This window comes from Glycine soja, chromosome 20 (assembly GCF_004193775.1).
Source record: "Glycine soja cultivar W05 chromosome 20, ASM419377v2, whole genome shotgun sequence".
NCBI classification, from domain to species: domain Eukaryota; kingdom Viridiplantae; phylum Streptophyta; class Magnoliopsida; order Fabales; family Fabaceae; genus Glycine; species Glycine soja.
Window position 1 is genome coordinate 29,888,409 of NC_041021.1, and position 16,431 is coordinate 29,904,839.

Here is a 16,431-nt window from a genome sequence, read left to right on the forward strand (position 1 = left end):
TAGGACCCGTTATGGTCACTATGAGTATCTAGTCATGCCCTTTGGTGTGACTAATGCTCCAAGTGTGTTTATGGGCTACATGAATAGAGTCTTTCACCATTACCTTGATAGTTTTTTGGTGGTATTCATAGATGATATTTTGGTATACTCCAAGACTAGAGAGGAACATGAAGAACATTTGAGGATTGTGTTGCATACCCTTAGGGACCGGCAACTTATGCTAAATTGTCCAAGTGTGAGTTTTGGTTAGAGAAAGTTAGTTTCCTAGGGCATGTGATATCTCAAGGGGGCATAGCTATAGATCCATCTAAGATAGAAGTCGTTCTTGAGTGGGAGAGTCCTAAATCTATTTTTGAGATTAGGAGTTTTCTGGGTTTAGCAGGATACTACCGGAGATTCATAGAAGATTTCTCCAAGTTAGCTTTGCCTTTGACTAGACTGACTTGTAAGGGTCAAGCTTTGGTGTGGGACACCCAGTGTAAGCATAGTTTTCTGACCCTTAAGGAAAGATTGACGACCACTCTAGTGCTAGTTTTGCCTAACCTGAGGGAACCCTTTGAGGTGTATTGTGATGCATCAAAGATGGGTTTAGGAGGAGTGTTGATGCAAAATGGCCAAGTAGTGGCCTATGCTTCTGGACAACTCAAGACTCATGAGAGGAATTATCCCACTCATGACCTGGAGTTGGCTGCAGTGGTTTTTGCCCTTAAGATGTGGAGGCATTACCTGTTTGGCTCCAAGTTTGAGGTGTTTAGTGATCATAAGAGCCTTGTACTTGTTTAGTCAGAAAGAGCTGAACATGCATCAAAGGAGATGGTTAGAGTTTCTTAAAGATTATGATTTTGAGCTTAGCTACCATCTCGGCAAAGCCAATGTAGTGGCTGACGCCTTGAGTAGGAAATCACTACATATATCGACCTTGATGGTAAGAGAGATGGATCTCCTAGAATAGTTTAGAGACCTTAGCCTTGCATGTGAGGTTACTCCTAATAGTGTAAGATTAGGAACTTTGAGGATTACTAGTGAGTTACTAGGAGATATCAGGGAAGGCCAGAAGACTGATCCTTTTCTGAGGACCCAGTTAGAAGCTATAGAGTCAGGAAGAGATTGTAGTTTCAAGGTTGGATCAGATGGAGTCTTGAGACTTCAAGATAGGATTTGTGTTCCCAATGTGCCTGAACTTAGGAAGATGGTCCTAGAGGAAGGACATAGGAGTAACTTGAGCATACATCCTAGTGCTACCATGATGTATCAGAATTTGAAGATGATGTTTTGGTGGCCCAACATGAAGAGAGACGTTAGTGAGTTTGTGTATGCATGTTTAGTTTGTTAGAAGGCTAAGATAGAACATCAGAGACCTTCAGGGAAGTTAGAAACCTTTGGAGATACCCCTGTGGAAGTGGGACAATATTTCTATGGATTTTATTGTAGGACTACCTAGAACCCCTAAAGGTTTTGATTCTATCTGGGTTATTGTTGACAGGCTGACCATTTCCCCTCAGCTTGCAACTTTTGCAAATAACAAACAACAAATGAATAAAAGGAAATGAAATAACATTGGAGGTAAAATAAACCCTAAAAGGAAATCAATAAACTCCTCATTTTTTACACCAACACTAAACTCCTTTGTATGAACAGCATTGCATTGAGACTCCTTACAACTTACATTATCTCCTATTAAATGTTTACAAAACCTGACACTGTGTATCCCATGTAGGGGTTGTTGAAATAGTAAACAAAGTAAGAGAATTTGGTGTAATTTTTAAAAAGTTATCAAGAGGAGGTTTTGCTCTAATTTACTCAAACTAAAATGAATTTGTTTAGCTGAATGTGTGTTTAGGAAGCGATGATAAAATTTAATTGCCATTAATCATGAAAGAACCAAAGATCTAACTACGATGGTTATAAAAAAATACATTGCTTAGTTACAATAATTTGCTTGTTTAAATTAAGTTATACGTACTACATAAACATAAAAAGAAAAAAGGATTTAAAAGTGAATATAAAGTAAAATAAATCATTTCAATCATTGGAGAAAATTAATTATTGATATTCTAGCATATTCATTGTTTGTTGAGCATATAAATATAATATCAATTATGGATTTTCTCATTAACATATAAAATTGCTTTTCTTAATTTGTATGAAAAAACTTCAAGTGTTAATTATTTGGAAAATGGAGGAAGCATGTTACAAGAAATGTGTTATAAGATGTGTCGGCATCAATCATAATGACATATATTTCAATTGTATTATAATTACAAAATTACTAGAAAAATATTTATTAATAAAGTCTTCATTGACAATCAGATTTAAATTTAGAATCTTGTAAGATATGATTTTAATCGACTGGATTAGTTTTTGTTTGCTATTATCAATCAGTATTATAAGCAATAATGATCCTATATTAATGTTTCCCACCGATAAGAAATTTATGTCTCTTCAAACAAATATTAATGTTTCTATAAAAATAAAAAACTAATAAAAAATTATCGAGGTAATTGGATTTAGTACAAGAATAAAGAATTAAGAGTCGCGAGGGTCGGGGGATCTGGGAGAAAATAGAGAAGCAGAAAAAAAATGTATGAAACTGAAACTATTATTTGAGAGAGAGAAAGAGAGTTCATTCAACACTTCTTGTTTGTTTCCTCTTCAGTGCTTCCTTATATGCTCAATCATCCACCACCATTAGCTATCACAACTTTGAAGCAAGAATTCTTCTCATATTTCCAAAATGGAGTTTAAGCAACATGAGGAAACTGAGTTGAGGATGCCCACAACAATAGCGAGTCACGACGACTTCAGAATACCGCCCTCAAGTCGTGGCGAAGAGGAGCCAATGGCGGCGGCGATACCAGTGGCGATTCCAGTGACCCCAACACCACCCACCCTAGCTCAAAACAACAACAATGAGAAGTATCATGAGTGCCTTAAGAACCACACCGTCAAAACTGGTAGCCACACACTTGATGGATGCATCAAGTTCTTGCCTCTGGGCGAGGAGGGAACCCTGGACGCGCTAAAATGCCTAGTGTGCAACTGCCACCAAAACTTCCACCGTAAGGAGACCCCCAATGACACCTACCTGGTGCCTTACTACCACCACTCGCCGTTGTCGTTAGCAGCGTACTATGGGGAGCAGGTGGGCTGCCCTCGTGTGCAAGGGTAGCAATGCACCTCACTAGCACTCCCCTCCAGGTCAAGGGGCAGTGGTGGGGCCCAGTCCTCAAGGGAGGACATGGAGGCAGTGTCAGACCCAACGAGTAGTGCCATTCCTCATGGCGGGTCCAGCAAGAAGCGTTTCAGGACTAGGTTCACCCAAGAGCAAAAGGAGAAGATGATGGCCTTTGCAGAAAAGCTTGGCTGGAGGATTCTGAAGCACGATGAGAGTGTCATGCAGAAGTTTTGTTCCCAAGCTAGCTTCCAACCTCATGTGCTTAAGGTGTGGGTGCACAACAACAAGCACACCTTGGGTAAGAAGCCCTAGACAGAAAAAAAAAATCGAGCCTCATTACCTCTGTCTCTATATATATGTTTCTCTGTTGTAAGTTACCATAATAAGAACCACCATTCGCCTCTAATTGTTTCATTGTCATGTTATCTTTACAATCCAAAATCAACTCAACTGTTCAAGGTTGAGATAAATTTGTGCTTTAAGAATATAAGTACTTATGCACTAATCGTATTTTGTATTTTTGTTTCCAATTGACGAACTTTTATAACATGGTTTCTTTTCATGTCATTTAACATTTTCCTCCAATGAACATTCAATGTTTGGATATTTTGGCTTTTCAATAGGATGTTCTAGACACATTATTAAAGAGTAACCTTCTGTTGTAATTGTAGATGCCAAAAGATTAAAAAAAATGTTAGAATCTTTTCGAAAGCATAATTTGCAAGAAAAAAAAAAGAGAACTAATTCCGTCAAATATGCATGAAAAAATATCACAATTAAATCCGAAAGATAAATTGAAAAAAACCTTTTTTTATGTCACACCTTACTGAGAAGAGAAAGACATAGGAAAGAGCCAACACGTACAATTGATTGTTCATATCATGCAAGAAAAAAAATACTAAGATAGTAGAAAAAATAAAAAAAAATGTGTATAAAAATATATTTAAATATTTCTTGACACATTTATTAACATATATTTAGTGAAATTAAATTAAATAATTAATAATATGTTAAAATTCAAAATAATATAAAATAATTAATCTTATAATTATAAAATATGAATTTAATACCCGTGTAAGACACAACACACTATGTTATATTGTAATAATAATAAAAGACTCTCATTTGGTTACTAAATCCTTATAAAGATTAAATATGGAAGTCAATATAAAAAATATTTGTGATTGATTGTTTTGAACCAAATAATAAATATATGATCTTCATGGGAATAGAAATGTAGGAAAACATGGTAAGAAAAGGAAATCATAACATTTTCTGAAATCAATAATATGCAACAAAATACTTTTTAGAATACATTCTTGAGAATATAAGATGATTTTCAACGAAAAAAAAAAGTTCATAGGAGTATTAGAGCCATTGTTATGTTAATTGATTAAAAATGTTATGTTAGAATATGTATATTTATAAAATTTTTATTTTTATTATATATTATATTATCCTTTAAAATGATGTTTGTGATTTAGTGAGAATTTTTATTTATTTATATTAAATCACATATATAAATATTTTAAAAAATAATAAAATACTATCATTTGATTAGGTGTACATTACTGTATATAATGAAAAGATTATTAGTTAAGCTATTTAATTATATGGCATTATTAGTTAAAATTATTTTTGGACCCGTGTGATGTATGGAACAAAAGTTTGTATGAATATAATTTTATATTTTCATGAAATAATATTTTTTTATAAATTAAAATTTATAAGATGATATTACATCTAAAACCTAAAGATTGAGTGCAATGAACCTATGAAGCTATATTGTGATAACAAGTCAGCAATAAACATTGCACATAATCCAGTGCAACATGATAGGACCAAGCATGTTGAAGTAGACAAACACTTCATAAAGGAAAAGTTGGATAGTGGGACAATTTATACACCATTTGTATCCACTGGAAATCAGCTAGCAAATGTTTTAACAAAAGTATTAAGTGGCTCTACATTTCAATCTATTGTTAGCAAGTTGGGAATGGATAACATCCACTCAACATCTTGAGGGGGAGTGTCAGAATCCCACTATATATTTTATTTTGTGTTATAGATAGGATTTAAATCCCATTATCAGGAGATTTGATTAGCCGCATATTTTGTATTTATGACCAAGAATCATTGACCCTTAATTATAGGAATCGATAGCGGGTACAATGATGAGCATTAGTTTAGGAGTTTCTTTTTTTAGATTACCTTGTATTCTATTTAAGAGCACATGCTCTTATATCAATATGACTCACAAATACATTTATGATCTCCTACACAAAACTGACATGGTTGCGGCAAAATCCATTTCTTCTCCTATGGTGACTAACTTGAATACTTTGAAGCCTTGCTGTCCGGTTTTCTTTAAAAACAATCCTAATGCTTCCAATCTATGTATAGTGTCACTGTTAGTGATATTTTGCCAATTTTTTACATGAGATGATGTCAATCTTTTCCCCCTCATGAAAAAAGTGGTGGTCTGAGCAATTATCAATTACATCATACTGCTTCAACTGATCTAAACTGTTTTTGTTGTCTAAAGAAACTGGAAAACCATTCCTCTCCTGAGTCCTAAAAATTGCACAATAAGGAGTTATGTCTTTAGAAGACTTCATCTTGTTCATTGGATGTGATTTAGATTCAGATTTAGGACCACAAGTGTCCAAATCTTTCTTATCAAGGTAGCTAGATTCACTGCCCTCTTCAAATGCAGGGACTGGGGAGAATTTTCCGGAAAGTGATGTTACACCAAGTGTTTCGAATATGCTGGCCTTAATACAGGAGAAAAGTTCAAAGGCAGCTTGAGGAAGGGAAGAGGAACTACTTTCTCAGCCTTTTTAAATTGTCATTGCCAACAACACCTGAGAAAAAAACTAAACAAACAAATAAAATGTAATGTAGTAGTTTAAGGACATCTCTACTTTCACCTTGTATCTAAGACAATCCACAAACAACTGCAACATGTTTCATGAGTATACTAGGCTTCTGGTAGACTTAGGTTACTGATAGATCATTTGACAAGTTAAGCAAGAAACAAAATGAAAATGTTAACAAAAAAAAAATAGATTGGTGAAATTGAACAAGGAGGGAGAGAAGCCAAAAAAATAACCAACCTTTGCCACAACATGCCTTGATTTTACTGACCTAGACTTGTGGGTAAAAGAATCATTAAACCATGGGATTCCATCATAGAAATCATTAGAACCATTCCCTGTAGCAGTAGCTGCTTCTTGTTTTTTCTTGTCCAGTCCATGATCCCCTGCACTTGTCAAATCACTAGGCATGTTGGTGGACTTGTAGTTCTTACCATCAGATTTATGCTTATCAGAATGTCCATCTGATTTAGCAAACACCTTGTCAGCTTTCACAGACTTTGAACAAAGATCCCCCATATGAAAAACTCAATCTTTGTATAGAAAAAAAAAACTCCTCCTCTAGCAGCTCAAGTCACCCAAATCAGGAATTGATATAAATTATAATAGAGCACCCTTTTTTCAAAATGCTTTGGTGAAGTCTTGACATCTTGTATATATATATTTGTGCTTTGGTGAAGACAGAAACTTGCAGTTACAACAAATGAGAGTTTGCAAGTGCATATACCAACATAATACCTTCTCATTGCCAGCCCTCAGAGCTAATTTATCAAAGGGATAAGTAGCAACAGTTTATCATTCAACAAATATAATAACAATTGAACAACAAAGGACAAATTCTGTCCAAAGAATACGGTGCACCTTGAATTAATTTTTTTTATGTACTAATAGTGAAACAAAATTCAAGGTGCATCATATCCTTCATGTTTAAGGGATCTGTTTAGATAAATCAGAACTAGTTGTGGTGATATTCAAGGTGTCAAACTCTTCCAAATCAGAATCTAACCCCATTTCATTGTGCCCACCAAGGGAATCCTGGTCATGTCCATTTCTAGTCAAAGGAACCCGCAATTCAGAAATTGGAACAGGAAGAGGTTCTTCACTAAAGTACTTGTCCTGAAGTAACTCCATAGTTGTGGTTCTCTTTGTTGGATCATAACAAACCAATCTTTGCACTAGGGAAACTTCATTAGGGTAGCAATTGGGCATGCATGCTTCAAGACTACTTGGCTTTTCCACATTACCTAATGAGATTGATCCATAATTAGAAAGCTTGGAACAACCAGGCTAAGTTTCCTCATTAATGTTCCCCAATACACTTACAATTCTGCTGAGCTGATCTACATCACTTGTTCCAGGAAACAATGGCTTTGATGTTAATAGCTTAGCAAAGACACATCCCAATGACCAAAGATCAATCTCTAAACCATAGTATGTAGATCCATAGAGTAGCTCAGCAACTTGGAACCACTAAGTCCTGACACATGATGTGAGACAACCTAGTTCATTTCCTCCCACCTCCTCAGCTTCATATGTAAAAGAACCCTTGCAAAGATCATCATCTATGTCGCTCATTGTGCATGCTACAAGACATGAGGTGTTTCCATTATAGATGTTTGTATCCTTATTAGTGTCATAGAAGTAGCTCTTGGTTTTCATCTCATCCAAAACCTTAAACTATTCTTCATGACTCACGGTTCCCTGATTTGGATTTTCATATACAATTTGGTTTAAGTTAACTAATTGAGAAATAGCTTCAAGATGTTGGAGTGAGCTTTCACTATTTGAAGCATCATCTTCATATGGTGGCGGGTTCTCCTAGGGAGCATCAAATTCCGACTCCACTAGTATCCTTGCCTGAAAAAGTAGTAAAATTTAACATTAATATATATCTGGAAACAAACAAAATAAAGAAAGTAAAATGTGTTTTAGTGTCTTAAAAGTTGATGAAAATTGATTTTAGTCCTTATATTTTAAAAATGATGACTTATTTGGATACTAGTAACACTTGTACTGTCACATGACTTCCTTCTTCATTTAACAACATGTTCGTTTAAGATAAATATTGTTGTAAGCATAATACTTTTTTATAGATTCTTATTTAAAGGGAAAAGGTTTTCCTTTTTATCACTTGACAACTTACAAAATAATGTTAATTAAACACACCATGTAATAGAATAGAGTGGACCACTCACTAGATGCTCAAGTCATGATAAACTGATTTGGTCCCAATTTATCATGTTTGGATTGATAACTGATTTGCACCCAGTTTATCATGTTCGGATAACTGATTTACTCAGCTTTTACTAAGTTATGATGTTTGGATTGATAATACTAGGCTACATTTTTTCCCTTGATTATATTGTTTCTCTTAATAGTGATGTTTATGTGGCTGAAATAGGTAAATGGTCTAATAATAATGGAGCAGGCTGTAAAGGTGCAAGAATGGTCTTTTTGTGTATCTGGTGGACTAGTGGTTAATCTGTTTGAGTTTAATTTCTAAAACCCCCGAACATAACAGCACCCAAGTCCACCTCAAAGCCTAATCACATACCTAACAGAGATATCTTCACAAATAAACCATCCTGAAATAACCTCCCCCATCCGAGAACATGACAACACCCACGTCCACCCCAAAGCCTAATCACATACCACCAAACTAACTGCCACAACAAAAACTCAAATATGCAGGTCCAATCTAAATTCACAACACCTACACGATCAACTATTGCAGCCTTTAATGTAATCTTGGCATATCAATAATAACAATGAAAGGCTAAGCACTTATAGGAGAGACACCATATTGGTGGTTGGTCTGAGATGGGTGTTGCAGATCAGTTATGCATAGGTTCTCATTGATTGAACATAGTTCTGTCCTATAAATATGATCATGTCAGCTTACTAAAATTAGTACAAGAAATTCAAGAAAAGCATAAGAAATTCTCAGCTTGATGAGCCAATGGCAGCTAGAATTAAAATGTAGAAAGATGAAATGAGGCAAGGAGAATGATTGGATGACAGACGAGTAAGCAAGTCTTTCATCACTTTTCCAATCCCTATGCCCTTAATTAGATTTCCATAGATAGGAGTACCATATAGGAACATTCACTCCACTGCTTCTTCTCACTTCCTTAATTTGAGGAGAAAGCAAGTCTGTCATCATGTGACATCCTGGAAATTTCTACCCATAATTTTTGTAAACGGTGCATTTTGGATGGTTATATATATATGAGTATTATTCAGTGTATGTATATATGTATATACTCCTGGTAGAAGTAAGTATATTAGGGGAAAGATACGCGGATTAGGCTAATTAACGAAGAGAAATCCATAACTGGATGGTAATAGGTTAATTCTCCATTAATTAGTCTAAAAATCATCATTTTGCGTGCAACTTAAAATTTAACAAAACCAACCTCTGAACCACGCTCGGGGTTTCATTCTGAGTGTTTTGATATATATATTGCCTACTTTTGAAAACTGGCCCCGACGGGCGCAGAGAAACGCGAGGGACTGGAACCAGAGAAACGGCATGCAAACTGAGGCAGGATTTTGGCATTTTAAAAGGTCAGATTTTTCTCTTCATGTGGCTGAGCATGACATCAAGAGAAAAAGTGGGCCCTTTTGCTCCACTCAAATGAAGACATGTGGCATAGCTTAAAATAAAATAATAAGAAAAGAGAAAAGCCTTTTTTTTTTAAACCAAAAAGCAACACTCTCTCTCCTCACTCAGCCCCAAAATTTTAGAAGCCTCTCTCCCTCTCTCTCTCACGTTGCCATTCTCTTATTCTTCCTCCACCATTGAAGCTCCAACAAAGCTCCAACCTTTGGTAGCCATTTCTGCTCCAAATCGCGAAAGGAAAGCATTTTCGGAGTCGTGAAGCGCATCTCTACGTGTGGGACTTTGAAATTTCAGGTTTGGGTAGACTTCTTCTCACCTAAATTTTCGTGGGTACGGGGCTTTGGGAGATATGATGGGTAGTTTTACTTGGTTTATGCTTTGTGATAGTTATTTGTGAAGAGATTTGTTGAAAGTGTGTTGAACTTGCCATGTTTGGTGTGAGTCAAGCTTACCCATTCAGTTTTAGGGTTTTTATGATGATGCTTGTGATGTTTATGTGCTGAAATTGTTGATGGAAAACTGCTAGGGATGAAGGGTAGAGTTAACCTAGGGTTAGAAAGTGAGAATGTAGTGTTATGAGTGGAAAAAGAGTGAGGCTTTGAGAGTTGGAAGGCCAAATCTGGATTTAGTGGTAATTGGAGGTTAAAGGGAGTTAATCCTAGTTTGAAATGTCATTTAGGACTTATGAGAAAGTTTGGGATGTGCAAGAGAGAAAAACAAATGACCAAAGTGAAGGCAAGAGCCATTTCTAGGGTAAAATTGGGTGTTGAGGAGTCAAAATTTGATTCGGTAGAATTTTCGTCGTAAAACCAGTTTGAGCAAGTTTAGATTGATGATATAGACTTGTGTGAGGTGAGAGTTTGCTCCAAATTTACCCCATTCTCATTTTCACTTCTCAACCCTTGAAAATCCACTAAATTGAGGGGTTTTAGATACCTAGATTTTGAATTGCTGTGGTCTGAAGCTTGTCCTTGGTTTAGACATGATTGATACATGATTTGGGACTTGTAGGATTCAATTTGGGCAAAATTGGATGAGGGAAAGTGTGATTTCGAAAATCTGCACTTTATGCAGAATTTTGCTGTCAAATAGGTGAAGCAGAATTTTGGCTTTGTGCAGAAAGTGTTGTGTTTTTGCTGGTTGTGGAAAGAGAAGTACAAATTGGGTTTTGGACGTTTTATAGCAGATCCCAACGGTCATAATGTAGATTTATGTTCTAGAGACGTCCAGTAAAATTTTCGAGTCGATCCAACGGTTAACGGATTGGAACGAAGAGAATATTACTAGGGTAATTGAGTGTGAAAAGTTGTGATGTTGGTTTGTGTTTTGGGCAGAGTTTTCTGCCTCGCCCTGTTTTCTTGGCTGTGTTAGTTCATGATGCTTGGATGTTGAATTACTTGGATGTTGTGGAAGCTTGGGAGGATTGATGGGGACCCGGCGTTGAGAGGAACGAGGATAAGGGCTACGTGGGAGTACGCGAGCTCAGTTGAGGTGGGCAACAGGGGATGGTGGGTTATACGTGATTTGTGGATGTGGAGAATTGTTTTGCACCATCGCCCGACCGCCACCTAGTACCACATGTGATGGGTACCCCATAATCCTACAAGCTTGAAATGAGGAAGTGTGGAAGAGTGAGACTTCCTACTTTTATTCGTTGACCACAGAGTGGTACCTGGAGATATGCCGCGGGGGTCAGGAGACCTTGGGGACGTCAGGTGGGGTGCTATTGCCCAAAACCAAGCTTGACCAATCCCGACCCAACCGGGGCATAGTCAGTTAGTGAGAACCTGTGATGTACCTAAACAGGCGAGCTCTTGGCAGTCAACCGATAAAAGAACAAAGACCACAAAGCAGGGAGGCTTGTGTGGTGGCTGGCCAGCTATGAATCTTGAGTGATATCTGTGATATGGCCTCTGGTAATCGATTACCAAGGGTGGGTAATCGATTACAAGGCTTAAAAGTGAAGGCAGGAAGCTAAGATGGCCTCTGGTAATCAATTACCAGGGGAGTGTAATCGATTACCAGGCTTAAAAACGAGATCAGGAAGTTAAGAGAGCTTCTGGTAATCAATTACCAAGGGGTGTAATCGATTAGCAGGCTTAGAAATGAAGGCAGCATGTTGTGGAGGCCTCTGGTAATCGATTACCAGGCTGTGTAATCGATTACACAGAGGAACATGCCACTGGTAATCGATTACCAGTTATGTGTAATCGATTACACATTGCATTTTTGCAAGTTTCATGTCCTGAGGCTGTGTAATTCGAGTTTAGCCTCTGGTAATCGATTACCAAGCCTGTGTAATCGATTACCAGAGATGAAAAGCCTTGAGATACCCCTTTTACTTACATGTAGTGGTTATGAGACGCATTGTGTTGCTCCGTAGTTAGATATCACGTGAAAGAGTCTACCCCTTTCTTTTATTTCTTGTAGATCGTGATGGCGGCGCAACTAATCCATGACCGAGTGGAGATGGAGTGCCTAGAGGGAGCTTGGGAGACCCTCGAGGGCAATGCGAGGTGCCGATTTCAGGGCACGATTCGATTCACAGCTACTTCACTGGTGCATCCAGATGAACCCGCGTGCACGCTTCAGCGCACTGTGGAGTGGATACTACCCATGCCTACACCATACCGTCTAGTGGAGCCAGTCCAAGTGATCGAGGTGACGTCATCCGAGGAAGACCCTGAGGAGGATCCTGAGGAGCTACCTTCTGAGCCTGCTGTGGATGCTCTTTACTTTCTAGAGGGTGATGAGAACCCACTCCCTGAGGTGGATTCTCCCGAGGACGTCATGTCGGCATCTGAGGCAGACTCTACAGAGGATAGTGGCCCTGGAGAGATGGCGATCAGTGGAGGCTCTTCATCATAGTAGACAGCTCATTGGACTAGTTTTATATACTTTTGAGGGTGGGTGTATCTAGGACTGACTGTTAGGTTTACTCTTTTGTTTTTGTATGGGTAGACCTATTGTATAGGAATTTGATGATTGTATACATGTTGCTGAAGCCACTACAGTGGACACCTTTGCTCTGGATGACACTATGTATTTTGCAAAACTCCCATAATTTGGACAGCTTTAAATGATGAATGTACTTATGTTTAATCTTGTTATTTGAAAAGAAAGCATTAGCAAACTTTATTTGCAAAAGAGTTTATCGACCGTATTTTATTTTATTATTTTCACGTGACGACCTAAAGTAATGGCTGGCATACCTTTCCTTTCGAAAAAGCAAAATATTTTAGAGGTTATGAGTGATCAGAAAGAAATGACTCTGAATAGAGTTGTGTACTGGCCATTCAGGACTCTATAGTGATGATTTTCCTTCTGGACTTAATTATTGTGAAAAGAGAAAGAAATGAAAAAAAAAATTACCATGGTTTTTGTTATTTAAATCATTACTACTAAACCAGTCATTATTTTGGGGACGCCACACATCACCTTTCCAATCCCTATGCTTTTGACTTATTGATTTTATGTTGTGGATCAAACAATCGAAATTGGAGTAAGCAGAATGACCTCACACTATGGTTAGAAAACATAGCCACTTCCCATGCCGAATTCATAAACTCCTCCTTCCTGTGACCCATGAGATCATTGACCATATTTTCTATAAGGTTCGTATCACACGCAACATCCTTCATGTCCAACCCAACCTTACAAACTTCATTCACAAACATGGTATTAACATGTTGATCTCCAAAGCTAGGCCAGCAAATCCTATATGGGTTTTATATATACAACATGATTCTCTATATCTGGACTTGAAATAGAGAGATTGTGTGAGTGTAAGTGAGAAAGAGAAAGAGTGTTTGCTTTGTTTGTGTAGCTGCCCAAGCTATGAGGTGACATGTATCATTTTAAAAAAATAAGTCATATTATCATTTAGTTGTGAGTATATATCAACTACGTCTCCCTTTTCCAGATATACCTGGACTTTTTTGTTATGTGATGTTTAGTGCTACCTCAATAATTAGAATATCATTTAGTACTTATATCCAAATGCTATTATTGTCAATTTCATTTCAGCTGGAATTTTATTTAATTGGTGTCATCATATAATTATGCAGCAAATATGATGTTTAGTACTGATTTATGTTATCTAGTTTAAATATTATATATTGTATAACATTGAAATATTTTTTATCTAGTTGTTTGCATCGTCATCATGACATTCGCTGCTGGACACTGTACTGATCATCGTGATAGGTATGAAAAGTTTTTCATATTTTTTTATGCTTAATTTTGTTATGATTGTTTTGATATGTTGTTGTATGTCATTAATGTACTTTGTTGTACATACAACTTTTGTTCATAATGAGTGAACCTTAGATTCCCGTTTGAGATTGAATACAATGATTATTGCGGACAGTTTGCATTAATCGTTGTATTGAATCTTGAATTATCCATTTGGACAGTTTGGGGAGATTCATATTTTTATGGTAGATTCATGCGTTAAGGTTAACATTATTTCGTTAAATTTAACAAAAAAAGATTAACCTTGAGCATGAATCTACCATAAAAAATGTCTTCCTGAATGGGATAGGGCCACACCTTAAATTAAAAAGTGAGATTTCATGCATTCAATGAGTTTCGGAGTATCATCGAGTTATTATTTAGATGGACCGAAGTTGGATGAATGAAAGTTGCTTGAGCGCTGTGTATGAGAAAGGCGTGGAACAGTTTCTACAATTTGCTTCAGAAAGAAGTCGATCGGATGAAAACGACAAATTTTTTTGTTCGTGCATAAATTGTTTGACCGGGAGACGATAAAATGTCGACGACATACGAGAGTATTTGTTGTGTGATGGAATTAAGAAGAATTATACAACATGGATATGGCATGGTGAATTGACAGAGATGCAGAGTGGGTCCCAATGTGAACCGTTTGATGTAGAAATGAGAGATCGCTTGGAGGATATGATTCGTGAATTTGGACAAGAGTCTTTTCAGCAAGCACATACCCCTATGTATGATACATTGCAAATTGATTCAAGGAAACCTTTGTATCTGGGGTGCAAGAATTCGTTGATGCTATTGTCAGTGGTGTTAAGTCTAGTTAATGTCAAGGTCAGATATGGGTGGAGTGACAAAATTTTTAGTTCGCTTCTTCAAGTAGTGCACGATATGCTTCCAGAGGAAAACATATTGACTAAAAGTTACTATCAGGCGAAGAAGATACTGTGTCCGATGGGTATAGAGTATCAGAAGATTCATGCTTGCCCGTATGATTGCATATTGTACACACATGAATTTCAAGAAATGCCGAAATGCCCTAGGTGTGGGGTATCACGGTACAAAGTCAAGGATGATGAGGAATGTAGTAGTGATGAAAACTCAAATAAGGGCCCCTCAGCGAAGGTGTTGTGGTATCTTTCGATTGTTCCAAGGTTTAAGCATCTATTTGCTAATGGAGACTATGCAAAAGACCTTACATGGCATGCAAATGGGAGAAACTACGATGGAATGCTTTGTCATCCATCTGATTCCTCGCAGTGGAAGAAGATAGATCGTTTGTTTCCGGATTTCAGCAAAGAGGCAAGAAATCTTAGGCTTGGACTAGCCAGTGATGGAATGAATCCATATGGCAGTTTAAGCACTCAACACTATTCATGCCCAGTTCTACTAGTAATTTACAATTTGCCTCCTTGGTTGTGCATGAAGCGAAAATACATGATGTTTTCTATGATGATATCGGGCCCAAGACAGCCAGGAAATGACATTGATGTTAATCTAAGTCCGTTGATTGAAGACTTGACAAAGTTGTGGGACAAGGGGGTTTTAATGTTTGATGGGTTTTGGAATGAGACTTTTCAATTGCGTGCAATGCTTTTTTGTACCATTAATGACTTTTCAGCATATGGGAATTTGAGCAGTTACAGTGTTAAGGGTCATCATGCATGCCCCATCTGTGAAGAAGATACAAGCTACATACAACTGAAACATGGTTGAAAAATAGTGTACACTAGGCATTGACATTTTCTAAAACCTCATCACCCTTATAGGCGATTGAAAAAAGCATTTAATGGAAGTCAATAATATGAAACTGTGCCGATACCATTGACTGGTAAGCAGGTCTTCCAGCGGGTTCAACACCTGAATACTATATCTGGAAAGACCCAAAAGAAGGAAAAACGTAAGACTTGCATATGGAAGAAGAGGTCAATTTTCTTTGATCTTCCGTACTGGTCTGATCTAGATATTAGACATTGTATTGATGTTATGCATGTGGAGAAAAATGTATGTGATAGTGTCATTGGGACGCTCCTTGACATTTAAGGAAAGATGAAAGATGGTTTGAATACTCGTCAAGATCTAGCTGAGATGGATATACGATCGCAGCTGCATCCAAGGTCTAATGGTAAAAAATATACTTGCCTCTAGCTTGTCATACTTTGTCCAGAAAGGAGAAGATAAGTGATCTGTCATTATTTTCTCCTATTTCTTAACCTTTTTTGTCACCATTTTAATTAATGATTAGCCTTAATTATGCAGTTTAATCATTTGGGCCTACTAGACTAATTTTGTGTTTTTAATTTAATTTCAGGAGAATTATAAGCAATTGGGTTTGAATCCGGAATTGGGCTTGGACTTGAAGAGAGCAGAAAATTTTATTTTATCAAATCTTATCTTATCCAAATTTTATTTCATCTAGATATTATTTCATCCAGATTTTATTTCATCCAATCTTATCTTATCTTATCTAGATTTTATTTCATCCAATATTATCTTATCTTGTCCAGATTTTATTTTATTTATGG

General features: G+C 36.9%; 2 pseudogenes; one reads left to right on the forward strand and one right to left on the reverse strand.

Moving 5' to 3' along the window:
- Positions 1 to 2,734: 2,734 nt before the first annotated feature.
- On the forward strand, positions 2,735 to 3,487 carry LOC114401967 (annotated as a pseudogene).
- Positions 3,488 to 6,978: 3,491 nt separating this feature from the next.
- On the reverse strand, positions 6,979 to 7,933 carry LOC114402899 (annotated as a pseudogene).
- Positions 7,934 to 16,431: the final 8,498 nt, after the last annotated feature.